Source organism: Schistocerca nitens, chromosome 1 (assembly GCF_023898315.1).
Source record: "Schistocerca nitens isolate TAMUIC-IGC-003100 chromosome 1, iqSchNite1.1, whole genome shotgun sequence".
In the NCBI taxonomy this organism is placed as follows: domain Eukaryota; kingdom Metazoa; phylum Arthropoda; class Insecta; order Orthoptera; family Acrididae; genus Schistocerca; species Schistocerca nitens.
The window spans coordinates 1,211,407,409-1,211,433,700 of record NC_064614.1 but is presented as its reverse complement, the minus strand read 5'-3'; the positions used below and the strand labels follow the sequence as shown (position 1 = coordinate 1,211,433,700).

General features: G+C 47.5%; 25 non-coding genes across 25 annotated transcripts; all 25 read left to right on the top strand.

Annotated features, from left to right (window-relative positions):
- Positions 1 to 112: 112 nt before the first annotated feature.
- Trnar-ccu (transfer RNA arginine (anticodon CCU)) lies at positions 113 to 185 on the top strand. Its single transcript has one exon. It is a non-coding gene; the product is annotated as a tRNA-Arg (tRNA).
- A 502-nt stretch (positions 186 to 687) lies between these two features.
- On the top strand, positions 688 to 760 carry Trnar-ccu (transfer RNA arginine (anticodon CCU)). The gene has a single exon. It is a non-coding gene; the product is annotated as a tRNA-Arg (tRNA).
- A 502-nt stretch (positions 761 to 1,262) lies between these two features.
- Trnar-ccu (transfer RNA arginine (anticodon CCU)) lies at positions 1,263 to 1,335 on the top strand. Its single transcript has one exon. It is a non-coding gene; the product is annotated as a tRNA-Arg (tRNA).
- Positions 1,336 to 1,837: 502 nt separating this feature from the next.
- On the top strand, positions 1,838 to 1,910 carry Trnar-ccu (transfer RNA arginine (anticodon CCU)). The gene has a single exon. It is a non-coding gene; the product is annotated as a tRNA-Arg (tRNA).
- A 502-nt stretch (positions 1,911 to 2,412) lies between these two features.
- On the top strand, positions 2,413 to 2,485 carry Trnar-ccu (transfer RNA arginine (anticodon CCU)). The gene has a single exon. It is a non-coding gene; the product is annotated as a tRNA-Arg (tRNA).
- A 502-nt stretch (positions 2,486 to 2,987) lies between these two features.
- Positions 2,988 to 3,060, top strand: Trnar-ccu (transfer RNA arginine (anticodon CCU)). Its single transcript has one exon. It is a non-coding gene; the product is annotated as a tRNA-Arg (tRNA).
- A 502-nt stretch (positions 3,061 to 3,562) lies between these two features.
- Positions 3,563 to 3,635, top strand: Trnar-ccu (transfer RNA arginine (anticodon CCU)). Its single transcript has one exon. It is a non-coding gene; the product is annotated as a tRNA-Arg (tRNA).
- Positions 3,636 to 4,137: 502 nt separating this feature from the next.
- On the top strand, positions 4,138 to 4,210 carry Trnar-ccu (transfer RNA arginine (anticodon CCU)). The gene has a single exon. It is a non-coding gene; the product is annotated as a tRNA-Arg (tRNA).
- A 502-nt stretch (positions 4,211 to 4,712) lies between these two features.
- On the top strand, positions 4,713 to 4,785 carry Trnar-ccu (transfer RNA arginine (anticodon CCU)). The gene has a single exon. It is a non-coding gene; the product is annotated as a tRNA-Arg (tRNA).
- A 6,410-nt stretch (positions 4,786 to 11,195) lies between these two features.
- Positions 11,196 to 11,268, top strand: Trnar-ccu (transfer RNA arginine (anticodon CCU)). Its single transcript has one exon. It is a non-coding gene; the product is annotated as a tRNA-Arg (tRNA).
- Positions 11,269 to 11,770: 502 nt separating this feature from the next.
- Positions 11,771 to 11,843, top strand: Trnar-ccu (transfer RNA arginine (anticodon CCU)). Its single transcript has one exon. It is a non-coding gene; the product is annotated as a tRNA-Arg (tRNA).
- Positions 11,844 to 12,345: 502 nt separating this feature from the next.
- Positions 12,346 to 12,418, top strand: Trnar-ccu (transfer RNA arginine (anticodon CCU)). Its single transcript has one exon. It is a non-coding gene; the product is annotated as a tRNA-Arg (tRNA).
- A 502-nt stretch (positions 12,419 to 12,920) lies between these two features.
- Positions 12,921 to 12,993, top strand: Trnar-ccu (transfer RNA arginine (anticodon CCU)). Its single transcript has one exon. It is a non-coding gene; the product is annotated as a tRNA-Arg (tRNA).
- Positions 12,994 to 13,495: 502 nt separating this feature from the next.
- Trnar-ccu (transfer RNA arginine (anticodon CCU)) lies at positions 13,496 to 13,568 on the top strand. The gene has a single exon. It is a non-coding gene; the product is annotated as a tRNA-Arg (tRNA).
- Positions 13,569 to 14,070: 502 nt separating this feature from the next.
- On the top strand, positions 14,071 to 14,143 carry Trnar-ccu (transfer RNA arginine (anticodon CCU)). The gene has a single exon. It is a non-coding gene; the product is annotated as a tRNA-Arg (tRNA).
- A 6,780-nt stretch (positions 14,144 to 20,923) lies between these two features.
- On the top strand, positions 20,924 to 20,996 carry Trnar-ccu (transfer RNA arginine (anticodon CCU)). The gene has a single exon. It is a non-coding gene; the product is annotated as a tRNA-Arg (tRNA).
- A 502-nt stretch (positions 20,997 to 21,498) lies between these two features.
- On the top strand, positions 21,499 to 21,571 carry Trnar-ccu (transfer RNA arginine (anticodon CCU)). Its single transcript has one exon. It is a non-coding gene; the product is annotated as a tRNA-Arg (tRNA).
- A 502-nt stretch (positions 21,572 to 22,073) lies between these two features.
- Positions 22,074 to 22,146, top strand: Trnar-ccu (transfer RNA arginine (anticodon CCU)). The gene has a single exon. It is a non-coding gene; the product is annotated as a tRNA-Arg (tRNA).
- Positions 22,147 to 22,648: 502 nt separating this feature from the next.
- On the top strand, positions 22,649 to 22,721 carry Trnar-ccu (transfer RNA arginine (anticodon CCU)). Its single transcript has one exon. It is a non-coding gene; the product is annotated as a tRNA-Arg (tRNA).
- A 502-nt stretch (positions 22,722 to 23,223) lies between these two features.
- On the top strand, positions 23,224 to 23,296 carry Trnar-ccu (transfer RNA arginine (anticodon CCU)). Its single transcript has one exon. It is a non-coding gene; the product is annotated as a tRNA-Arg (tRNA).
- A 502-nt stretch (positions 23,297 to 23,798) lies between these two features.
- Trnar-ccu (transfer RNA arginine (anticodon CCU)) lies at positions 23,799 to 23,871 on the top strand. Its single transcript has one exon. It is a non-coding gene; the product is annotated as a tRNA-Arg (tRNA).
- Positions 23,872 to 24,373: 502 nt separating this feature from the next.
- Positions 24,374 to 24,446, top strand: Trnar-ccu (transfer RNA arginine (anticodon CCU)). Its single transcript has one exon. It is a non-coding gene; the product is annotated as a tRNA-Arg (tRNA).
- A 502-nt stretch (positions 24,447 to 24,948) lies between these two features.
- Positions 24,949 to 25,021, top strand: Trnar-ccu (transfer RNA arginine (anticodon CCU)). The gene has a single exon. It is a non-coding gene; the product is annotated as a tRNA-Arg (tRNA).
- Positions 25,022 to 25,523: 502 nt separating this feature from the next.
- Trnar-ccu (transfer RNA arginine (anticodon CCU)) lies at positions 25,524 to 25,596 on the top strand. The gene has a single exon. It is a non-coding gene; the product is annotated as a tRNA-Arg (tRNA).
- Positions 25,597 to 26,098: 502 nt separating this feature from the next.
- Trnar-ccu (transfer RNA arginine (anticodon CCU)) lies at positions 26,099 to 26,171 on the top strand. The gene has a single exon. It is a non-coding gene; the product is annotated as a tRNA-Arg (tRNA).
- Positions 26,172 to 26,292: the final 121 nt, after the last annotated feature.

Genomic DNA, 26,292 nt, shown 5'->3' with positions numbered 1-26,292 from the left:
GAAAGGCTCATGCGACGTCCTGACTCTCTGCAGACGCAGAGTAGCGCATCAGGAAGGGTACACTTGGAAAGTGTCGATTTGAGCGAGCACACCGGCGGCTTAGCGCCAGTCAGCCTCTGTGGCCTAATGGATAAGGCATCGGTCTCCTAAACCGGGGATTGTGGGTTCGAGTCCCACCAGAGGTACACGTTTTACTCACTGGGGCAAAATCACTCTCACCACATACAGGTGTAATAGTTGAGAAAGTTGGCGTTTCTGAGTGCTTACAGGTATCACAGGTATCACGACGATATGAAAATACGCATTTACTGACAACCTGAAACGGAACGACGGCCATTATCAATCGACCTGTTAGCTGTGAAAGTGTTTCAAAGCGTGATGGCGCTGTGAAAGCAAACGCTATTTTAAAATTACTTGTTGGTAAACAGTATGACCCATATGAATACTCAGTTAACTGTCTTGTGTGCCGGACTTGGAGTTCACAAGGGGAATGGCCTAAGACGGCAGGTATAAGAATTGCCAACAGAAAGTAGGTGCCTGGACTTGGATACGTCTGAGTATGTACAGGAACACAGGAAAGGCTCATGCGACGTCCTGACTCTCTGCAGACGCAGAGTAGCGCATCAGGAAGGGTACACTTGGAAAGTGTCGATTTGAGCGAGCACACCGGCGGCTTAGCGCCAGTCAGCCTCTGTGGCCTAATGGATAAGGCATCGGTCTCCTAAACCGGGGATTGTGGGTTCGAGTCCCACCAGAGGTACACGTTTTACTCACTGGGGCAAAATCACTCTCACCACATACAGGTGTAATAGTTGAGAAAGTTGGCGTTTCTGAGTGCTTACAGGTATCACAGGTATCACGACGATATGAAAATACGCATTTACTGACAACCTGAAACGGAACGACGGCCATTATCAATCGACCTGTTAGCTGTGAAAGTGTTTCAAAGCGTGATGGCGCTGTGAAAGCAAACGCTATTTTAAAATTACTTGTTGGTAAACAGTATGACCCATATGAATACTCAGTTAACTGTCTTGTGTGCCGGACTTGGAGTTCACAAGGGGAATGGCCTAAGACGGCAGGTATAAGAATTGCCAACAGAAAGTAGGTGCCTGGACTTGGATACGTCTGAGTATGTACAGGAACACAGGAAAGGCTCATGCGACGTCCTGACTCTCTGCAGACGCAGAGTAGCGCATCAGGAAGGGTACACTTGGAAAGTGTCGATTTGAGCGAGCACACCGGCGGCTTAGCGCCAGTCAGCCTCTGTGGCCTAATGGATAAGGCATCGGTCTCCTAAACCGGGGATTGTGGGTTCGAGTCCCACCAGAGGTACACGTTTTACTCACTGGGGCAAAATCACTCTCACCACATACAGGTGTAATAGTTGAGAAAGTTGGCGTTTCTGAGTGCTTACAGGTATCACAGGTATCACGACGATATGAAAATACGCATTTACTGACAACCTGAAACGGAACGACGGCCATTATCAATCGACCTGTTAGCTGTGAAAGTGTTTCAAAGCGTGATGGCGCTGTGAAAGCAAACGCTATTTTAAAATTACTTGTTGGTAAACAGTATGACCCATATGAATACTCAGTTAACTGTCTTGTGTGCCGGACTTGGAGTTCACAAGGGGAATGGCCTAAGACGGCAGGTATAAGAATTGCCAACAGAAAGTAGGTGCCTGGACTTGGATACGTCTGAGTATGTACAGGAACACAGGAAAGGCTCATGCGACGTCCTGACTCTCTGCAGACGCAGAGTAGCGCATCAGGAAGGGTACACTTGGAAAGTGTCGATTTGAGCGAGCACACCGGCGGCTTAGCGCCAGTCAGCCTCTGTGGCCTAATGGATAAGGCATCGGTCTCCTAAACCGGGGATTGTGGGTTCGAGTCCCACCAGAGGTACACGTTTTACTCACTGGGGCAAAATCACTCTCACCACATACAGGTGTAATAGTTGAGAAAGTTGGCGTTTCTGAGTGCTTACAGGTATCACAGGTATCACGACGATATGAAAATACGCATTTACTGACAACCTGAAACGGAACGACGGCCATTATCAATCGACCTGTTAGCTGTGAAAGTGTTTCAAAGCGTGATGGCGCTGTGAAAGCAAACGCTATTTTAAAATTACTTGTTGGTAAACAGTATGACCCATATGAATACTCAGTTAACTGTCTTGTGTGCCGGACTTGGAGTTCACAAGGGGAATGGCCTAAGACGGCAGGTATAAGAATTGCCAACAGAAAGTAGGTGCCTGGACTTGGATACGTCTGAGTATGTACAGGAACACAGGAAAGGCTCATGCGACGTCCTGACTCTCTGCAGACGCAGAGTAGCGCATCAGGAAGGGTACACTTGGAAAGTGTCGATTTGAGCGAGCACACCGGCGGCTTAGCGCCAGTCAGCCTCTGTGGCCTAATGGATAAGGCATCGGTCTCCTAAACCGGGGATTGTGGGTTCGAGTCCCACCAGAGGTACACGTTTTACTCACTGGGGCAAAATCACTCTCACCACATACAGGTGTAATAGTTGAGAAAGTTGGCGTTTCTGAGTGCTTACAGGTATCACAGGTATCACGACGATATGAAAATACGCATTTACTGACAACCTGAAACGGAACGACGGCCATTATCAATCGACCTGTTAGCTGTGAAAGTGTTTCAAAGCGTGATGGCGCTGTGAAAGCAAACGCTATTTTAAAATTACTTGTTGGTAAACAGTATGACCCATATGAATACTCAGTTAACTGTCTTGTGTGCCGGACTTGGAGTTCACAAGGGGAATGGCCTAAGACGGCAGGTATAAGAATTGCCAACAGAAAGTAGGTGCCTGGACTTGGATACGTCTGAGTATGTACAGGAACACAGGAAAGGCTCATGCGACGTCCTGACTCTCTGCAGACGCAGAGTAGCGCATCAGGAAGGGTACACTTGGAAAGTGTCGATTTGAGCGAGCACACCGGCGGCTTAGCGCCAGTCAGCCTCTGTGGCCTAATGGATAAGGCATCGGTCTCCTAAACCGGGGATTGTGGGTTCGAGTCCCACCAGAGGTACACGTTTTACTCACTGGGGCAAAATCACTCTCACCACATACAGGTGTAATAGTTGAGAAAGTTGGCGTTTCTGAGTGCTTACAGGTATCACAGGTATCACGACGATATGAAAATACGCATTTACTGACAACCTGAAACGGAACGACGGCCATTATCAATCGACCTGTTAGCTGTGAAAGTGTTTCAAAGCGTGATGGCGCTGTGAAAGCAAACGCTATTTTAAAATTACTTGTTGGTAAACAGTATGACCCATATGAATACTCAGTTAACTGTCTTGTGTGCCGGACTTGGAGTTCACAAGGGGAATGGCCTAAGACGGCAGGTATAAGAATTGCCAACAGAAAGTAGGTGCCTGGACTTGGATACGTCTGAGTATGTACAGGAACACAGGAAAGGCTCATGCGACGTCCTGACTCTCTGCAGACGCAGAGTAGCGCATCAGGAAGGGTACACTTGGAAAGTGTCGATTTGAGCGAGCACACCGGCGGCTTAGCGCCAGTCAGCCTCTGTGGCCTAATGGATGAGGCATCGGTCTCCTAAACCGGGGATTGTGGGTTCAAGTCCCACCAGAGGTACACGTTTTACTCACTGGGGCAAAATCACTCTCACCACATACAGGTGTAATAGTTGAGAAAGTTGGCGTTTCTGAGTGCTTACAGGTATCACAGGTATCACGACGATATGAAAATACGCATTTACTGACAACCTGAAACGGAACGACGGCCATTATCAATCGACCTGTTAGCTGTGAAAGTGTTTCAAAGCGTGATGGCGCTGTGAAAGCAAACGCTATTTTAAAATTACTTGTTGGTAAACAGTATGACCCATATGAATACTCAGTTAACTGTCTTGTGTGCCGGACTTGGAGTTCACAAGGGGAATGGCCTAAGACGGCAGGTATAAGAATTGCCAACAGAAAGTAGGTGCCTGGACTTGGATACGTCTGAGTATGTACAGGAACACAGGAAAGGCTCATGCGACGTCCTGACTCTCTGCAGACGCAGAGTAGCGCATCAGGAAGGGTACACTTGGAAAGTGTCGATTTGAGCGAGCACACCGGCGGCTTAGCGCCAGTCAGCCTCTGTGGCCTAATGGATAAGGCATCGGTCTCCTAAACCGGGGATTGTGGGTTCGAGTCCCACCAGAGGTACACGTTTTACTCACTGGGGCAAAATCACTCTCACCACATACAGGTGTAATAGTTGAGAAAGTTGGCGTTTCTGAGTGCTTACAGGTATCACAGGTATCACGACGATATGAAAATACGCATTTACTGACAACCTGAAACGGAACGACGGCCATTATCAATCGACCTGTTAGCTGTGAAAGTGTTTCAAAGCGTGATGGCGCTGTGAAAGCAAACGCTATTTTAAAATTACTTGTTGGTAAACAGTATGACCCATATGAATACTCAGTTAACTGTCTTGTGTGCCGGACTTGGAGTTCACAAGGGGAATGGCCTAAGACGGCAGGTATAAGAATTGCCAACAGAAAGTAGGTGCCTGGACTTGGATACGTCTGAGTATGTACAGGAACACAGGAAAGGCTCATGCGACGTCCTGACTCTCTGCAGACGCAGAGTAGCGCATCAGGAAGGGTACACTTGGAAAGTGTCGATTTGAGCGAGCACACCGGCGGCTTAGCGCCAGTCAGCCTCTGTGGCCTAATGGATAAGGCATCGGTCTCCTAAACCGGGGATTGTGGGTTCGAGTCCCACCAGAGGTACACGTTTTACTCACTGGGGCAAAATCACTCTCACCACATACAGGTGTAATAGTTGAGAAAGTTGGCGTTTCTGAGTGCTTACAGGTATCACAGGTATCACGACGATATGAAAATACGCATTTACTGACAACCTGAAACGGAACGACGGCCATTATCAATCGACCTGTTAGCTGTGAAAGTGTTTCAAAGCGTGATGGCGCTGTGAAAGCAAACGCTATTTTAAAATTACTTGTTGGTAAACAGTATGACCCATATGAATACTCAGTTAACTGTCTTGTGTGCCGGACTTGGAGTTCACAAGGGGAATGGCCTAAGACGGCAGGTATAAGAATTGCCAACAGAAAGTAGGTGCCTGGACTTGGATACGTCTGAGTATGTACAGGAACACAGGAAAGGCTCATGCGACGTCCTGACTCTCTGCAGACGCAGAGTAGCGCATCAGGAAGGGTACACTTGGAAAGTGTCGATTTGAGCGAGCACACCGGCGGCTTAGCGCCAGTCAGCCTCTGTGGCCTAATGGATATTCCGCCGCCGGCGGCCGTGCTGTGCGGACGTGCGGAGCGGCTGTTGCGGTGTTTACATCGTCGCTGCGAGCGGCCGGCGCTGTGTGGTGAGTGCGCGCATTCGGCGTTAGTTATAGTCCACGATGACATTTCTAGAATGACATAATGGAGCAGACAACGCGACGCGATACTTTGAAGTTGATTTTCGATCCGAACTACTCCCGACCGAAATCTTACGAAGTTGAGGCATTTATCGAAGAAACTTTTAAGGTCAAAGTGGATGAATTGATTGGAATTCACCTGTCGATTGTCAGTCCGACTGTGTTCCTTAAGTTATCCAGTTCTGACAGGTGCGACCAAATTGTAGAAGCATGTGGTGGGGTGGCAAAATTCAAACATTCAGACGGACACATAGGGCAGGTCACGGTTTCGCGTGCCGGAATGGGAATAAGAACGGTTCGAATCTTTGAGCTCCCCTTTGAAATAACGTCCGAGGAGATTAACAACAAACTGAGAGACTATGGCACCATTATCAGCAATGTCGCCGAAAAATGGTCTAGCTTGCACAAGTATCCAGTATTAAATGGAGTCAGGCAAGTTAAGATTGACATGCTGAAACATATCCCATCGTATCTCTGGATTGGTGGATATCGAGCGATCATCATTTACGATGGGCAGCCGAGAACCTGCTCGGGTTGTGGTTCGACCCAACACGTCCGCGCGCAGTGTGTTCAACGGCGTGTGACGCAACTGCCGACTGGGGAGCGAGACTCGCCTAGTCAGATGGCCACGCTACCCGTGACGTACGCCGCCGCAATTCGCAGTGACGTCGCCCCAGACATGTGTTTCGACAGGGCGGTAGTTGCTTATGCCGACGTTCCCGATGGTAACGTAGCCATGGATACTAGCAACACAGAAGCTACAGGTCCAGCACACTCACAAGACGAGGAAACTGACAGACGTGCAGAACAAGACCAGGCTAAGACGGCAGAAGAAGGCATGTGCAAACCACTCGAAGAAGTCGGGCAACAAAAAGAGGACACGGTTGCCACGTCGGAGGATAATGACCAGCAGCCTACAACTGTTTCACCGAAGAAACGGAAGAAACGTCGAATAGCCCGACAGGGAGCAGCAGAAATCGCGCCAATCCTGCGTGAAAAGGCGAAACAGATAGGCCAAGAACTGGCGGAGACGACACAGGCAACTCCTCTGGAAGATCGAACAACAAAGAAGAAGACCCGAAATGAGGACACTGAACCCGACCGTGGAATCCACATTCCAGACGGTCCAGCTAGTCCGAAGGACCCTCCACCTGTACCAAAAACGGACACGCGGGAAGTTACGTGCACGCGAGATTGGGCGGATGACATCGAGGAGCAAAACCATGATGCAGAGATGGCTGACATACCACAACGTTCAGGACGGACGGCACCCGACCGTCGACAAGATGTGTCCACCCGGCAACAAACCACCATCAAAGACACTCGTGCAGAAGATGATGATGCCGACTTCTTCTAAGTAGAGCACACATCCACTTCACCTGGCAAATAGTATCCCACCTGACGCGGTATAGTCCACATGACGTCCTTGCAGGCGTACAGAATTGCGACCTTGAATATAAATAAAATTAGCAGCACCCTCAATCTGAGAAATCTCCAAGATTTTCTGTACGCCGCTGATGTTGACATCTTAATGCTGCAAGAAGTAACGGCTATCCGTTTGGACGACATCACTGGCTACAACGCCGTCATCAATCCTGGCAATGACAATAGCCTCGGCACAGCGATTATGACTAAAGAGGGGATCCTACTTACAGACGTGACGAAACTGCCGAACAGTAGAGGTCTCGCTGTCACGATAAACAACACCAGGTTTATCAACGTCTATGCCCCGTCAGGAACCGGAAACAAGCGCCGCAGGGCCGAATTTTTCAAGGAGGACATCGCCCCCCTTTTCGCGGTGCGATTTGAACAAATAATATTTGCGGGTGACTTTAATTGCGTGCTGAATCCCAAAGATCAGACGCCAAATTTTAACAAATCTCTGGAGCTGGAGAACATCGTCAGAGAATTCCATCTGTTAGATACTTGGGAACTAAAACATGGTGATCAGCTCGGTTTCACCTATATCACCAGCCATTCTGCCAGTCGTATCGACAGGATTTACGCAACGTCCAATTTAAGGAGACACGTTTTACAGTCCGAGCTATGGCCCACTATTTTCTCTGATCATATCGCGTACATATGTACGATAAATTTAGAGAAACAAGGCACTTACAGGGCGAGAGGTCAGTGGAAGCTAAACGTTGCTCATCTTTCGGATCCTGGATGTCACGCCGCCTTCCACACCACTTGGGCAGAATGTGAAAGGAAGTTCCACTTGTATGGTACGGCGCTGAATTGGTGGCTCAACTGCGCGAAGCCCGCAATCATAAAGACAATGAAAACTTACTCCCGTGAAAAAGTCGCCTGGCGGAAGCGGACATTAGACTTTTACTTCAGCTGTCTGAGAGACTTGTGCGTTCGGGATGCTACAATCATAACAAACTATGGGCAAATCAACAGAATAAAAGCAAAATTGCTCACCCTGCAGAGGCACCATCTCGAAGGCTGTAAAATACGAACGCGTTTGCAGAACGGTACACGAGAAGAAACAACATCGATGTACCACATCCTCCAAGAGAACAAAAGACAAAAACGGAAAATTCTGACGGAACTCAAAACTTCAGACGGGAGACTCTTGACAGATCAAGCTGCAATACGAGACGAGATCCATCGACACTTTAGTGAGTTGCTGGCCAATACACAGACAGATGAAACAGAGCAGCAAGCTCTCACTGCTAGGACGACAGAGCGACTCACTCCAGAAGAAGCTGATGTGCTCGCAGCAAGAATAACGGACGAAGACGTCGAAGATGCCATCTCGAGGAGTCCAAAGAATAAATCACCTGGACCAGATGGGCTACCCGCTGAATTTTATCAAACTTTTCGCGAAAAGATAATTGCTAAATTGACACTCGTCTGCAATGAAATACTAAATGCCGACACTGACCTTCCGAAGGAATTCTGTGAAGGTACAGTGGTCTTAGTCCCCAAAACACTAAGAGGCAAAACCGTGGAGAATCTTCGACCCATAACACTTCTCAATAGTGATTATAAAATCTTCGCCCGTATCATGATGCAAAGGTTTAATTCAGTTATTCGTACAGTGACAGGAGCTTACCAGACAAGTGTGGGAAAGGATAGAACGATATTTCAGACCTTATGCGACTACAGAGACATTATAGCGATATCGGAAGCCTGCAACATTCGCTGTGCCCTGATGTCGCTTGACTTTGAAAAAGCTTTTGATAAAGTTAATCATTCGTACTTGTTCCGGTGTATGACATCCATGCACTTCCCACAGAAAATTATAGCCTCCGTGAAAAACATACTGACGAATAGCACGTCAAGAATCAGTGTCAACGGACAACTCAGTCACCCGATCAATATTCACAGTTCGGTAAGACAAGGTTGCCCCATGTCCATGACGCTTTTCGCGATTGCGCTTGAACCTCTCTTAGTATCCCTGACTCGGCAACTCCGTGGACTACATATACACGGACAGAAGATCATATGTCAAGCCTACGCGGACGATGTAGGGGTACTTGTGACTGACGAAAGCGAGGTGGCTACAGTACTTGAAGTTGTGGCGACCTACGAACTGGCGTCAGGAGCTAAACTCAACCGCAATAAATCTGGTATTATGAATCTTGGTAGGGGCATAGAGATCAGAGCCGCTGGACGTATCAACACTGTGGAAAAACTAAAATGCCTTGGAATAGAATATACGAATAATATCCGCCGCACAGCCGCTCTTAATTACAGAAAATTACTTGCCACATTACGAGCAAGCATAAAACAACACAGCTTGCGTAATTTAAATGCAATACAAAAAGTGCAACTAGCCAATACCTATATAACCTCCAAAGTAAACTATGTTGCTCAAGTGCTTCCTCTGCCACGCACCATAGCACGCCAAATGCAAGCAGCGCTTGGTTATTTTGTCAACAGAGGTCAGATATTTAAGGTTTCCTATGATACCTTGACGCTATCGACACGCAATGGAGGGCTACATCTAACAGACATCTACCTTAAAGCGCAAGCGCTATACGTTAGCAAAACTTATAAACAGTGGCAACGATCACCGCGGACCTTAGTGGCTCATCTCTTACGTGAAATCACCCCAGTCAGCAGAGATCCACCAATCGATGTGCATCACATCTCCCACGAGCTGTACCACTATAAACACTTTCTCGTGGAATACAGCTATGTACGCCATAGAATACCGGAGAAGGACATATATCAGGTTAAGGAGGTTTACAACACCTTGCTGGGAGGAAAATTGCGCAATCGAATAGAAAACAAGTTTCGACATTATAACTGGAAAAACATATGGGAAAACATATCTGACCCCCATCTACCATCCAATGTGCGATCGACGTGGTACCTCGCAGTCAATAGAAAAATCCCCACCAACTCTAAACTGCACGCGATACGTCTGGCACACACACCAAACTGTCCCAGCTGCGATGTCGTCGACACCGAAGAACATCGTTTCGTCTGTGACGATGTGAAAGACGTGTGGAATCTCTTCAGGCAAAAACTAGCACGTGTGCTCCGCACGTCACCTAACACCATTACACCGACACACGTCCTTCTGCCAGATGACGTGCCATATCCTAACACCAAAAGAAGGTCAGCCAACTGGCTCAAAGGACTGACAGTCCATTACATCTCAACGGCTATGACGAAGAGTGCAGAAGACTACTGGATGTACCTGATGACAGAACTTCAAAAGCTCGAACGACAAAAGAAATACAAAGAAAATTACGCAAATTTCTTGAACCGAACTTTGTCCTACCGACAGAGCTGAAGAACGATTAAACGATATTTTTTTTATTTTTTATGAAATTCTCTATTAAGTTTCTCATTCCTTTTGCGCCAAGAAGGTGGCTATTTCGTTTACCCTTTGCCCTCGTGTAGCAGCACTAATAGGTTGCTGACGCAACCCTGAGACGCCAGCGGGCTGAAGTACGCCTGGCTCTCCTATAAAAATCGCTACCGCACAATGATGGAAGAATGTAGCGGACCTATTTTCTTTCCACAACTCCAAAAGAAGGGATTTTGTTCACTTGTACACATTTACTTCGTTGGTCAACTATCTCTTATGGAACAAACATAGCACAGAAGCTAGCCGAAGAAGGCACAAATGGCGAGCGGAAGGACGGGCTGTAGGGGAGGAAGGAGGCCCGAAAAAAAAAAAAAAAAAAAAAAAAAAAAAAAAAAAAAAAAAAAAAAAAAAAAAATGGATAAGGCATCGGTCTCCTAAACCGGGGATTGTGGGTTCGAGTCCCACCAGAGGTACACGTTTTACTCACTGGGGCAAAATCACTCTCACCACATACAGGTGTAATAGTTGAGAAAGTTGGCGTTTCTGAGTGCTTACAGGTATCACAGGTATCACGACGATATGAAAATACGCATTTACTGACAACCTGAAACGGAACGACGGCCATTATCAATCGACCTGTTAGCTGTGAAAGTGTTTCAAAGCGTGATGGCGCTGTGAAAGCAAACGCTATTTTAAAATTACTTGTTGGTAAACAGTATGACCCATATGAATACTCAGTTAACTGTCTTGTGTGCCGGACTTGGAGTTCACAAGGGGAATGGCCTAAGACGGCAGGTATAAGAATTGCCAACAGAAAGTAGGTGCCTGCACTTGGATACGTCTGAGTATGTACAGGAACACAGGAAAGGCTCATGCGACGTCCTGACTCTCTGCAGACGCAGAGTAGCGCATCAGGAAGGGTACACTTGGAAAGTGTCGATTTGAGCGAGCACACCGGCGGCTTAGCGCCAGTCAGCCTCTGTGGCCTAATGGATAAGGCATCGGTCTCCTAAACCGGGGATTGTGGGTTCGAGTCCCACCAGAGGTACACGTTTTACTCACTGGGGCAAAATCACTCTCACCACATACAGGTGTAATAGTTGAGAAAGTTGGCGTTTCTGAGTGCTTACAGGTATCACAGGTATCACGACGATATGAAAATACGCATTTACTGACAACCTGAAACGGAACGACGGCCATTATCAATCGACCTGTTAGCTGTGAAAGTGTTTCAAAGCGTGATGGCGCTGTGAAAGCAAACGCTATTTTAAAATTACTTGTTGGTAAACAGTATGACCCATATGAATACTCAGTTAACTGTCTTGTGTGCCGGACTTGGAGTTCACAAGGGGAATGGCCTAAGACGGCAGGTATAAGAATTGCCAACAGAAAGTAGGTGCCTGGACTTGGATACGTCTGAGTATGTACAGGAACACAGGAAAGGCTCATGCGACGTCCTGACTCTCTGCAGACGCAGAGTAGCGCATCAGGAAGGGTACACTTGGAAAGTGTCGATTTGAGCGAGCACACCGGCGGCTTAGCGCCAGTCAGCCTCTGTGGCCTAATGGATAAGGCATCGGTCTCCTAAACTGGGGATTGTGGGTTCGAGTCCCACCAGAGGTACACGTTTTACTCACTGGGGCAAAATCACTCTCACCACATACAGGTGTAATAGTTGAGAAAGTTGGCGTTTCTGAGTGCTTACAGGTATCACAGGTATCACGACGATATGAAAATACGCATTTACTGACAACCTGAAACGGAACGACGGCCATTATCAATCGACCTGTTAGCTGTGAAAGTGTTTCAAAGCGTGATGGCGCTGTGAAAGCAAACGCTATTTTAAAATTACTTGTTGGTAAACAGTATGACCCATATGAATACTCAGTTAACTGTCTTGTGTGCCGGACTTGGAGTTCACAAGGGGAATGGCCTAAGACGGCAGGTATAAGAATTGCCAACAGAAAGTAGGTGCCTGGACTTGGATACGTCTGAGTATGTACAGGAACACAGGAAAGGCTCATGCGACGTCCTGACTCTCTGCAGACGCAGAGTAGCGCATCAGGAAGGGTACACTTGGAAAGTGTCGATTTGAGCGAGCACACCGGCGGCTTAGCGCCAGTCAGCCTCTGTGGCCTAATGGATAAGGCATCGGTCTCCTAAACCGGGGATTGTGGGTTCGAGTCCCACCAGAGGTACACGTTTTACTCACTGGGGCAAAATCACTCTCACCACATACAGGTGTAATAGTTGAGAAAGTTGGCGTTTCTGAGTGCTTACAGGTATCACAGGTATCACGACGATATGAAAATACGCATTTACTGACAACCTGAAACGGAACGACGGCCATTATCAATCGACCTGTTAGCTGTGAAAGTGTTTCAAAGCGTGATGGCGCTGTGAAAGCAAACGCTATTTTAAAATTACTTGTTGGTAAACAGTATGACTCATATGAATACTCAGTTAACTGTCTTGTGTGCCGGACTTGGAGTTCACAAGGGGAATGGCCTAAGACGGCAGGTATAAGAATTGCCAACAGAAAGTAGGTGCCTGGACTTGGATACGTCTGAGTATGTACAGGAACACAGGAAAGGCTCATGCGACGTCCTGACTCTCTGCAGACGCAGAGTAGCGCATCAGGAAGGGTACACTTGGAAAGTGTCGATTTGAGCGAGCACACCGGCGGCTTAGCGCCAGTCAGCCTCTGTGGCCTAATGGATAAGGCATCGGTCTCCTAAACCGGGGATTGTGGGTTCGAGTCCCACCAGAGGTACACGTTTTACTCACTGGGGCAAAATCACTCTCACCACATACAGGTGTAATAGTTGAGAAAGTTGGCGTTTCTGAGTGCTTACAGGTATCACAGGTATCACGACGATATGAAAATACGCATTTACTGACAACCTGAAACGGAACGACGGCCATTATCAATCGACCTGTTAGCTGTGAAAGTGTTTCAAAGCGTGATGGCGCTGTGAAAGCAAACGCTATTTTAAAATTACTTGTTGGTAAACAGTATGACCCATATGAATACTCAGTTAACTGTCTTGTGTGCCGGACTTGGAGTTCACAAGGGGAATGGCCTAAGACGGCAGGTATAAGAATTGCCAACAGAAAGTAGGTGCCTGGACTTGGATACGTCTGAGTATGTACAGGAACACAGGAAAGGCTCATGCGACGTCCTGACTCTCTGCAGACGCAGAGTAGCGCATCAGGAAGGGTACACTTGGAAAGTGTCGATTTGAGCGAGCACACCGGCGGCTTAGCGCCAGTCAGCCTCTGTGGCCTAATGGATAAGGCATCGGTCTCCTAAACCGGGGATTGTGGGTTCGAGTCCCACCAGAGGTACACGTTTTACTCACTGGGGCAAAATCACTCTCACCACATACAGGTGTAATAGTTGAGAAAGTTGGCGTTTCTGAGTGCTTACAGGTATCACAGGTATCACGACGATATGAAAATACGCATTTACTGACAACCTGAAACGGAACGACGGCCATTATCAATCGACCTGTTAGCTGTGAAAGTGTTTCAAAGCGTGATGGCGCTGTGAAAGCAAACGCTATTTTAAAATTACTTGTTGGTAAACAGTATGACCCATATGAATACTCAGTTAACTGTCTTGTGTGCCGGACTTGGAGTTCACAAGGGGAATGGCCTAAGACGGCAGGTATAAGAATTGCCAACAGAAAGTAGGTGCCTGGACTTGGATACGTCTGAGTATGTACAGGAACACAGGAAAGGCTCATGCGACGTCCTGACTCTCTGCAGACGCAGAGTAGCGCATCAGGAAGGGTACACTTGGAAAGTGTCGATTTGAGCGAGCACACCGGCGGCTTAGCGCCAGTCAGCCTCTGTGGCCTAATGGATAAGGCATCGGTCTCCTAAACCGGGGATTGTGGGTTCGAGTCCCACCAGAGGTACACGTTTTACTCACTGGGGCAAAATCACTCTCACCACATACAGGTGTAATAGTTGAGAAAGTTGGCGTTTCTGAGTGCTTACAGGTATCACAGGTATCACGACGATATGAAAATACGCATTTACTGACAACCTGAAACGGAACGACGGCCATTATCAATCGACCTGTTAGCTGTGAAAGTGTTTCAAAGCGTGATGGCGCTGTGAAAGCAAACGCTATTTTAAAATTACTTGTTGGTAAACAGTATGACCCATATGAATACTCAGTTAACTGTCTTGTGTGCCGGACTTGGAGTTCACAAGGGGAATGGCCTAAGACGGCAGGTATAAGAATTGCCAACAGAAAGTAGGTGCCTGGACTTGGATACGTCTGAGTATGTACAGGAACACAGGAAAGGCTCATGCGACGTCCTGACTCTCTGCAGACGCAGAGTAGCGCATCAGGAAGGGTACACTTGGAAAGTGTCGATTTGAGCGAGCACACCGGCGGCTTAGCGCCAGTCAGCCTCTGTGGCCTAATGGATGGTCGTCGCGCCTGAGACACCGTGCTGATCGGACGTGTTACGTGCTCCGCTCCGACACGTGTTTACAAGTCGTGATTACTACTTAACTTTCTCTTTGTCCGTGAAGTGTTCTGATTTTGTGTATATTGATCTCGTGTTTGATTTTCGTTCTTGTGTTATTCTAGCGGTTCAACCGCTAGCTCTTGTTTGAAATGTCCAGGTTATTTCCGCGAAAGTGTACACTCCGTTTTGATTTCGACAAGTCTACCCGTTATGTGCAGCCTAGTTCCTTGGAACTACATGATTGGATTGTGGATGTTATTGGGATTACCTCTGATCAAGTGCACACTGCGTATTACGATACCGAGCAATATTGTTTCTTTGTAAAATTGCTGAATCCTGTGTTACTGGAAAAGATTATGACGACACACGGAGGGAGAGCTGTTTTTCGGCACCGGGACGAGTCTGTAAGTACTGTGCTCATTTCCAATGCCGACGTCGAGTATACCAATGTGCGTATCTTTCACTTACCTCCTGAAGTAGAAAATTGTTATCTGAAGGAGGTTCTGTCTAAATTCGGGGATATCAAGCAGATTCGAAACGAACGGTGGTCGAACCAGCACAGGTTACAATGTTTCAGTGGCGTCCGATCTGTAGAAATGCATATAAAGCAGAATATACCCTCCCATATTACCGTTTGTGACTATAGGGCTCACGTTACTTACAGTGGCCAACCTCCCACATGCCATATCTGTAATGAGAGTGGTCACTTGCGTCAGGACTGCCCCAGGCGAATATTTGTGCTCAAAAATTCGTTGCAGCAGCGTAAACGGCTTACGTTGGCTGATGTAGTGGCGGATAAACCTATGATAGAGCGTGAGGTCCCTAGTTCTGACGTACCTTCGGAAGAGCTACGAGTAATTCGCCCTGAAGAGTTTCCGGCCCTGGTTAGGAGAGATAATGGTGCTAAGCCACCGGCGAAAGTCGATGCCACGACTAATAAGAGGCGTCGAACTTGTGACAGCCGTGACTCTGATGATGACACCTGCAGTACGCACGAGACCGCGGAACCGGACGTCCGGGGAACAGCTTCGGACGCAAAAGTTATAACCGGTGCAGAGATTGTGGCCGTTTCTTCTACGGCAATTTCAAGCGCCGATATTTCCGTAGATGCCATTCAGTTACCGCAGGCTCCTGTCTCAGAACTTCCGCAACAGCACACTCAGGAAGGTCAACAAGTAGGTGTGGCGCACGTGTCTGCTGGCAGTACACACGTCGAGGCTCACTGTGATGGTATACAAACAGTGTCTCCAAGCGCGGACGGTACACCACGCGTGGCAGCCGTTCCGGCCCTGGCCTCAGAACAACATGAATGTCAACAACTCCGCGACGGTATACAAACACAGCAGCCCGGGACTGTCAGTGACGACAAACAGCTTCGGGCAGCGAGTATTGCCAAACAAGCTGATAGTGACAGTGGTGGCTCAGCTGATCGCTCGCCAGAGGGTTCGGCGCTTCCGCTCCCGGCGCAAGATTTGTCAGGAGAGAAGCTTGACATCACCCAAGATCCTCCCACGCCTCCGACTGCAGCGGTGCTACACAGTGTCCGTCACAGGATCCGAGTGCCGCCCAATGTTAATGCTGTCCGGAAAAAGAGTAAAAACAAAGACGCAAGAGAACAACTCAGTGACGTTCCAGACACGAATTCCGCGGCCGCTACTAAGATGGAATGGCATGGAGATGTGGATAATTAAAGGCAGTTGATCCCTCCTTCTCTCAGACATCCTGTTATTATGTCACAGGCTTATACGATCACGACCCTCAATATTAATAAAATCAGATCAGAAGTGAAACTGAATGCATTAAAACAATATCTGTATGAGTCAGGAACTGATATAGCACTTTTACAGGAGGTGTCCATGCCACTTTTTACTCTTCCTGGGTTTGTCGGAATTACGAATTTTTCCCCGGAAACGAGCGTGGGGACCGCAATCTTAATTAGAGAAGGGATTCCGGTTACTGAGATTGAAAAATTGGAATCGGGTAGAGGGGTGGGGATCACCGTTTACGGCGTCACCATCATCAACTTGTACGCACCTTCTGGTAATACCTATCGAGCAGAACGCGCTACTTTTTTTCGGGAACATATACTCTATTTATTTAGGAAAAATCCCCGACGCCTTATCATTGGTGGTGATTTTAATTGTGTCTTATCCCGGAAAGATCAGTCCCCAAATTTTAATTATTCGTCTGAATTAAAGCGCCTCGTGACCGACCTCAAACTTAAAGATGCGTGGGAAATTCGGTACCCGACGTTGGTCCGCTTCACGCACATCGTCGCGAATTCCTGTAGCAGAATCGACAGGATTTATGTTTCAGACGTTTTCGAGACTGATTTATTAAAAGTAGAGACGATCCCCTCCAGTTTCTCCGATCACAGTGGTGTCATCGCGTGCCTGAAATTACTTCCGCAACCCACACGCTGGTATAAAAGTCAATGGAACCTGAATGTGTCTTTGTTAACGGATGTTGAGCTGGAGGAGGGGGTGCGTCGAGCTTGGGAGCAGTGCTTGCGCGCTACTAACAGATTTCGTAGCACTATAGAGTGGTGGACTCTGCAGGCCAAGCCGAAACTGCGAAATGTCATCATGTACTTCGGAATTGAAAGGGCGGCGGAGATCAAAAAGACGATGGAATTTTATTACACAATCTTACGGGACCTGTACGATCGTGCGGACGCGACGACTACCAGAATCGACGACATTCGGAAAATAAAGGCAAAATTAATCAGCCTGAAGAGGATGCAACTGGACGGCCTTAAGATAAAATCTAAAGTGACGTCGGTCAGAGATGATGAAGCAGCCGCTCTGTACCACCTCGTCACACATACAAAGAACAGGAGGCGGACTTTTATTGATGCCCTGAAACTCGAGGATGGAAAAACGATTGACACTCAGCGAGAGATTGTCAACGCTCTGCACGACTATTATGTCAACACCTACGCATCAGCGGCTCTACACGACGACTGCTATGATGGACTGTTTAGCGCCATTTCATCTACCGTAACAAGGGAAGACAATGACTCCATCTCGTTAGCCTTCAGTAATAAAGATGTTTTGGAGGTCGTCTGCAGTTCGCCACTTAAGAAATCCCCTGGCCCTGATGGCTTACCAGTTGAATTTTACAAGCGCTATTGGCACATCATCGGGGACAAAATTACTCAAGTCGTGAACGAAGTCTTGCAAGGAACGTCTGTCCCACCCGTCTTTAAGGAATGTAAAATTGTGCTTCTCCCTAAAAACAGAGGTACTAAAACTATCAACAATTTCCGACCAATCTCGTTATTAAACTCTGATTATAAGATCGTGGCTCGCGCAATTAACGTGAGACTCATGCCACTCACTGCTAAAATCATAGGCCAACAGCAGACATGTGCCTTTAGACGAACAATTCTGCAAACGGCTGCTTTTTACCGAGACGTCATTGCTTTAACGAGCGCTAGTAACATGAAATGTGGGCTGGTCTTTCTTGATTTTTTTAAAGCTTTTGATCTTGTAAATCACGCATACCTCCTCGAGACTATGCAAAGATTGGGTTTCTCTCGGAACACGATTGACATGATTAAAAACGTGGCCATGGGAATCACTGCAAAACTTTCCGTTAACTCACAACTGACGAGGCCAATACAAATCAACAGAGGGGTTCCACAAGGGAGCCCCTTGTCCATGTTGCTTTTTGTACTCTCCCTTGAACCTCTGTTACAACAGTTGCAGACGAAACTCACTGGGATTACCATTTCTGGGATAAAAAGTGTAATCGGAGCCTATGCCGACGATGTGGGTGTGGTGATTCGCAATGTCGATGATGTCACCATATTAGCGACTGAACTTCGGAAATACTGTCTGGCGTCAGGGGCGCAGTTAAATGAACAAAAAAGCAAATTTCTGAACCTCTGTGGCCTCCAGCATTTGCGTGTTGATTATGCTACACAAGTCAAAGTACACAAGGCTCTGGGGATCATGTTGACGGCGTCCTCTCTAAAGATGGTAGCGGCTAACTGGCGGGATGTAGCACGTAAAATAAATGGTGCCCTAATTGATAATTACCATCGCAGCCTCAACCAATTTGATCGTATTCAACTTATCAACGCTTGTATTTTATCAAAGGCGTATTACATGGCGCAGCTTCTGCCGCTCCCTGCAGTACTTGCTAGAAATATTATGTCGAAGATCACTAATTTTATTTGGCGCGGGGAAATTTTTCGCGTCTCTGCCAAAACTGCAACACTCCACCCCCCTAAACGGAGGGATGGGCTTAGTCGACATCAAGAAAAAGGCAGCAGCTCTCTATGTTACAAGGACGGTCTCTCTTCTTAACAATTACCCTTCGGGCATTACGGCGCAATTATTCACCGCCGTCAGGCCGCAAAGTCTTGACCCCCCGCTGAACATTCAGACCATCAGTTACAAGCTCAAACACATCCGAGATTATTACTTTGCACGCAGCTACATCGGTCGAGAACTCTTAAATTCTCGACATTTAGCGGCTCCAGCAATATTGGCATACTGGCGACAACACGAGGGTCCGAATCCAATTGTTACGAAGTACAGTGGCATCAACTGGGATGTGGTATGGCGTAATGTCAGCTCCCGTGTCCTTACTTCAGCCTCTAGAACTGCATGGTACAAAGCAATCAATGATGTGATTAGCACCAATGAGAGGCTGCATAAAATCGGACTCAGTGATACAACCCTCTGCCATAGCTGTCAACTGGTGGATACCGTTATGCACCGTTATACCTGCGGAGAACGTGCACGAAATTGGGGCTGGCTGAGAGAAAAAATAGCCATTGTTACCAGGACTACAACCGCCAACATCCCTTCAACTGTGTTGTCTCGACCCGACGTGCGATATTATCCGCCGGCGAAAAATAACGTAGTTATGTGGTTGCTGGGCAACTATTCCAGCTATGTTTTCAATAAACTTGGTGGTGACGATCACTTGGAATTCAAGATGTTTATGGAAATCGAATTCGCGAAAACCTGCAGCTATCCCAATCATGGCAAAAATTTCGGCAATATGCTTAAAATAATATTTAATAGAATGGGTATAGGGTAAGATATATGAGTCTAAGGGGGTGGGCAGAGGCCGCGGGACTCGAGTAGTGCCGCGAAGAGGCCCCACTGCTTCTGTCTCGTGTCCTGCCTCCCACACCCCCCCATCTACCGCCACTCACAGCCTCCACTCCAGGACACCGGAAACTGAGAACAATACTTGTGTTTGCAACGGAGCCATTTTTTTTCTAATTTTCTCCAGAAGCTATGAGAGACCAGCAAAGAAAAAAAGTAAAAAAAAAAAAAAAAAAGTTGGTCTAGGGGTATGATTCCTGCTTCGGGTGCAGGAGGTCCCGGGTTCATATCCCGGACGAGCCCTTGCGTTTTGTACAACGGTGTGCTAACAAACCGCATGGCGGCGGCTGTTTCGCGCATTTCCAGGCCTCCAAGTCAGCGCTAAATCCGACAACCAGTTCTGAAACAGTTTCATTTGAGCCATGTGCACCCTGCTGGTGGAACGTTTGAAGTTGATTTAAATGGTCACAGTAGAGATCGTAGCAAGTGTCTTGCTGAGTGCGACGAAAACGTGTTTCCGCCCGCAATCGAACCGGGGACCTTGTGCGTGTTAGGCAAAAAAAAAAAAAAAAAAAAAAAAAAAAAAAAAATGGATAAGGCATCGGTCTCCTAAACCGGGGATTGTGGGTTCGAGTCCCACCAGAGGTACACGTTTTACTCACTGGGGCAAAATCACTCTCACCACATACAGGTGTAATAGTTGAGAAAGTTGGCGTTTCTGAGTGCTTACAGGTATCACAGGTATCACGACGATATGAAAATACGCATTTACTGACAACCTGAAACGGAACGACGGCCATTATCAATCGACCTGTTAGCTGTGAAAGTGTTTCAAAGCGTGATGGCGCTGTGAAAGCAAACGCTATTTTAAAATTACTTGTTGGTAAACAGTATGACCCATATGAATACTCAGTTAACTGTCTTGTGTGCCGGACTTGGAGTTCACAAGGGGAATGGCCTAAGACGGCAGGTATAAGAATTGCCAACAGAAAGTAGGTGCCTGGACTTGGATACGTCTGAGTATGTACAGGAACACAGGAAAGGCTCATGCGACGTCCTGACTCTCTGCAGACGCAGAGTAGCGCATCAGGAAGGGTACACTTGGAAAGTGTCGATTTGAGCGAGCACACCGGCGGCTTAGCGCCAGTCAGCCTCTGTGGCCTAATGGATAAGGCATCGGTCTCCTAAACCGGGGATTGTGGGTTCGAGTCCCACCAGAGGTACACGTTTTACTCACTGGGGCAAAATCACTCTCACCACATACAGGTGTAATAGTTGAGAAAGTTGGCGTTTCTGAGTGCTTACAGGTATCACAGGTATCACGACGATATGAAAATACGCATTTACTGACAACCTGAAACGGAACGACGGCCATTATCAATCGACCTGTTAGCTGTGAAAGTGTTTCAAAGCGTGATGGCGCTGTGAAAGCAAACGCTATTTTAAAATTACTTGTTGGTAAACAGTATGACCCATATGAATACTCAGTTAACTGTCTTGTGTGCCGGACTTGGAGTTCACAAGGGGAATGGCCTAAGACGGCAGGTATAAGAATTGCCAACAGAAAGTAGGTGCCTGGACTTGGATACGTCTGAGTATGTACAGGAACACAGGAAAGGCTCATGCGACGTCCTGACTCTCTGCAGACGCAGAGTAGCGCATCAGGAAGGGTACACTTGGAAAGTGTCGATTTGAGCGAGCACACCGGCGGCTTAGCGCCAGTCAGCCTCTGTGGCCTAATGGATAAGGCATCGGTCTCCTAAACCGGGGATTGTGGGTTCGAGTCCCACCAGAGGTACACGTTTTACTCACTGGGGCAAAATCACTCTCACCACATACAGGTGTAATAGTTGAGAAAGTTGGCGTTTCTGAGTGCTTACAGGTATCACAGGTATCACGACGATATGAAAATACGCATTTACTGACAACCTGAAACGGAACGACGGCCATTATCAATCGACCTGTTAGCTGTGAAAGTGTTTCAAAGCGTGATGGCGCTGTGAAAGCAAACGCTATTTTAAAATTACTTGTTGGTAAACAGTATGACCCATATGAATACTCAGTTAACTGTCTTGTGTGCCGGACTTGGAGTTCACAAGGGGAATGGCCTAAGACGGCAGGTATAAGAATTGCCAACAGAAAGTAGGTGCCTGGACTTGGATACGTCTGAGTATGTACAGGAACACAGGAAAGGCTCATGCGACGTCCTGACTCTCTGCAGACGCAGAGTAGCGCATCAGGAAGGGTACACTTGGAAAGTGTCGATTTGAGCGAGCACACCGGCGGCTTAGCGCCAGTCAGCCTCTGTGGCCTAATGGATAAGGCATCGGTCTCCTAAACCGGGGATTGTGGGTTCGAGTCCCACCAGAGGTACACGTTTTACTCACTGGGGCAAAATCACTCTCACCACATACAGGTGTAATAGTTGAGAAAGTTGGCGTTTCTGAGTGCTTACAGGTATCACAGGTATCACGACGATATGAAAATACGCATTTACTGACAACCTGAAACGGAACGACGGCCATTATCAATCGACCTGTTAGCTGTGAAAGTGTTTCAAAGCGTGATGGCGCTGTGAAAGCAAACGCTATTTTAAAATTACTTGTTGGTAAACAGTATGACCCATATGAATACTCAGTTAACTGTCTTGTGTGCCGGACTTGGAGTTCACAAGGGGAATGGCCTAAGACGGCAGGTATAAGAATTGCCAACAGAAAGTAGGTGCCTGGACTTGGATACGTCTGAGTATGTACAGGAACACAGGAAAGGCTCATGCGACGTCCTGACTCTCTGCAGACGCAGAGTAGCGCATCAGGAAGGGTACACTTGGAAAGTGTCGATTTGAGCGAGCACACCGGCGGCTTAGCGCCAGTCAGCCTCTGTGGCCTAATGGATAAGGCATCGGTCTCCTAAACCGGGGATTGTGGGTTCGAGTCCCACCAGAGGTACACGTTTTACTCACTGGGGCAAAATCACTCTCACCACATACAGGTGTAATAGTTGAGAAAGTTGGCGTTTCTGAGTGCTTACAGGTATCACAGGTATCACGACGATATGAAAATACGCATTTACTGACAACCTGAAACGGAACGACGGCCATTATCAATCGACCTGTTAGCTGTGAAAGTGTTTCAAAGCGTGATGGCGCTGTGAAAGCAAACGCTATTTTAAAATTACTTGTTGGTAAACAGTATGACCCATATGAATACTCAGTTAACTGTCTTGTGTGCCGGACTTGGAGTTCACAAGGGGAATGGCCTAAGACGGCAGGTATAAGAATTGCCAACAGAAAGTAGGTGCCTGGACTTGGATACGTCTGAGTATGTACAGGAACACAGGAAAGGCTCATGCGACGTCCTGACTCTCTGCAGACGCAGAGTAGCGCATCAGGAAGGGTACACTTGGAAAGTGTCGATTTGAGCGAGCACACCGGCGGCTTAGCGCCAGTCAGCCTCTGTGGCCTAATGGATAAGGCATCGGTCTCCTAAACCGGGGATTGTGGGTTCGAGTCCCACCAGAGGTACACGTTTTACTCACTGGGGCAAAATCACTCTCACCACATACAGGTGTAATAGTTGAGAAAGTTGGCGTTTCTGAGTGCTTACAGGTATCACAGGTATCACGACGATATGAAAATACGCATTTACTGACAACCTGAAACGGAACGACGGCCATTATCAATCGACCTGTTAGCTGTGAAAGTGTTTCAAAGCGTGATGGCGCTGTGAAAGCAAACGCTATTTTAAAATTACTTGTTGGTAAACAGTATGACCCATATGAATACTCAGTTAACTGTCTTGTGTGCCGGACTTGGAGTTCACAAGGGGAATGGCCTAAGACGGCAGGTATAAGAATTGCCAACAGAAAGTAGGTGCCTGGACTTGGATACGTCTGAGTATGTACAGGAACACAGGAAAGGCTCATGCGACGTCCTGACTCTCTGCAGACGCAGAGTAGCGCATCAGGAAGGGTACACTTGGAAAGTGTCGATTTGAGCGAGCACACCGGCGGCTTAGCGCCAGTCAGCCTCTGTGGCCTAATGGATAAGGCATCGGTCTCCTAAACCGGGGATTGTGGGTTCGAGTCCCACCAGAGGTACACGTTTTACTCACTGGGGCAAAATCACTCTCACCACATACAGGTGTAATAGTTGAGAAAGTTGGCGTTTCTGAGTGCTTACAGGTATCACAGGTATCACGACGATATGAAAATACGCATTTACTGACAACCTGAAACGGAACGACGGCCATTATCAATCGACCTGTTAGCTGTGAAAGTGTTTCAAAGCGTGATGGCGCTGTGAAAGCAAACGCTATTTTAAAATTACTTGTTGGTAAACAGTATGACCCATATGAATACTCAGTTAACTGTCTTGTGTGCCGGACTTGGAGTTCACAAGGGGAATGGCCTAAGACGGCAGGTATAAGAATTGCCAACAGAAAGTAGGTGCCTGGACTTGGATACGTCTGAGTATGTACAGGAACACAGGAAAGGCTCATGCGACGTCCTGACTCTCTGCAGACGCAGAGTAGCGCATCAGGAAGGGTACACTTGGAAAGTGTCGATTTGAGCGAGCACACCGGCGGCTTAGCGCCAGTCAGCCTCTGTGGCCTAATGGATAAGGCATCGGTCTCCTAAACCGGGGATTGTGGGTTCGAGTCCCACCAGAGGTACACGTTTTACTCACTGGGGCAAAATCACTCTCACCACATACAGGTGTAATAGTTGAGAAAGTTGGCGTTTCTGAGTGCTTACAGGTATCACAGGTATCACGACGATATGAAAATACGCATTTACTGACAACCTGAAACGGAACGACGGCCATTATCAATCGACCTGTTAGCTGTGAAAGTGTTTCAAAGCGTGATGGCGCTGTGAAAGCAAACGCTATTTTAAAATTACTTGTTGGTAAACAGTATGACCCATATGAATACTCAGTTAACTGTCTTGTGTGCCGGACTTGGAGTTCACAAGGGGAATGGCCTAAGACGGCAGGTATAAGAATTGCCAACAGAAAGTAGGTGCCTGGACTTGGATACGTCTGAGTATGTACAGGAACACAGGAAAGGCTCATGCGACGTCCTGACTCTCTGCAGACGCAGAGTAGCGCATCAGGAAGGGTACACTTGGAAAGTGTCGATTTGAGCGAGCACACCGGCGGCTTAGCGCCAGTCAGCCTCTGTGGCCTAATGGATAAGGCATCGGTCTCCTAAACCGGGGATTGTGGGTTCGAGTCCCACCAGAGGTACACGTTTTACTCACTGGGGCAAAATCACTCTCACCACATACAGGTGTAATAGTTGAGAAAGTTGGCGTTTCTGAGTGCTTACAGGTATCACAGGTATCACGACGATATGAAAATACGCATTTACTGACAACCTGAAACGGAACGACGGCCATTATCAATCGACCTGTTAGCTGTGAAAGTGTTTCAAAGCGTGATGGCGCTGTGAAAGCAAACGCTATTTTAAAATTACTTGTTGGTAAACAGTATGACCCATATGAATACTCAGTTAACTGTCTTGTGTGCCGGACTTGGAGTTCACAAGGGGAATGGCCTAAGACGGCAGGTATAAGAATTGCCAACAGAAAGTAGGTGCCTGGACTTGGATACGTCTGAGTATGTACAGGAACACAGGAAAGGCTCATGCGACGTCCTGACTCTCTGCAGACGCAGAGTAGCGCATCAGGAAGGGTACACTTGGAAAGTGTCGATTTGAGCGAGCACACCGGCGGCTTAGCGCCAGTCAGCCTCTGTGGCCTAATGGATAAGGCATCGGTCTCCTAAACCGGGGATTGTGGGTTCGAGTCCCACCAGAGGTACACGTTTTACTCACTGGGGCAAAATCACTCTCACCACATACAGGTGTAATAGTTGAGAAAGTTGGCGTTTCTGAGTGCTTACAGGTATCACAGGTATCACGACGATATGAAAATACGCATTTACTGACAACCTGAAACGGAACGACGGCCATTATCAATCGACCTGTTAGCTGTGAAAGTGTTTCAAAGCGTGATGGCGCTGTGAAAGCAAACGCTATTTTAAAATTACTTGTTGGTAAACAGTATGACCCATATGAATACTCAGTTAACTGTCTTGTGTGCCGGACTTGGAGTTCACAAGGGGAATGGCCTAAGACGGCAGGTATAAGAATTGCCAACAGAAAGTAGGTGCCTGGACTTGGATACGTCTGAGTATGTACAGGAACACAGGAAAGGCTCATGCGACGTCCTGACTCTCTGCAGACGCAGAGTAGCGCATCAGGAAGGGTACACTTGGAAAGTGTCGATTTGAGCGAGCACACCGGCGGCTTAGCGCCAGTCAGCCTCTGTGGCCTAATGGATAAGGCATCGGTCTCCTAAACCGGGGATTGTGGGTTCGAGTCCCACCAGAGGTACACGTTTTACTCACTGGGGCAAAATCACTCTCACCACATACAGGTGTAATAGTTGAGAAAGTTGGCGTTTCTGAGTGCTTACAGGTATCACAGGTATCACGACGATATGAAAATACGCATT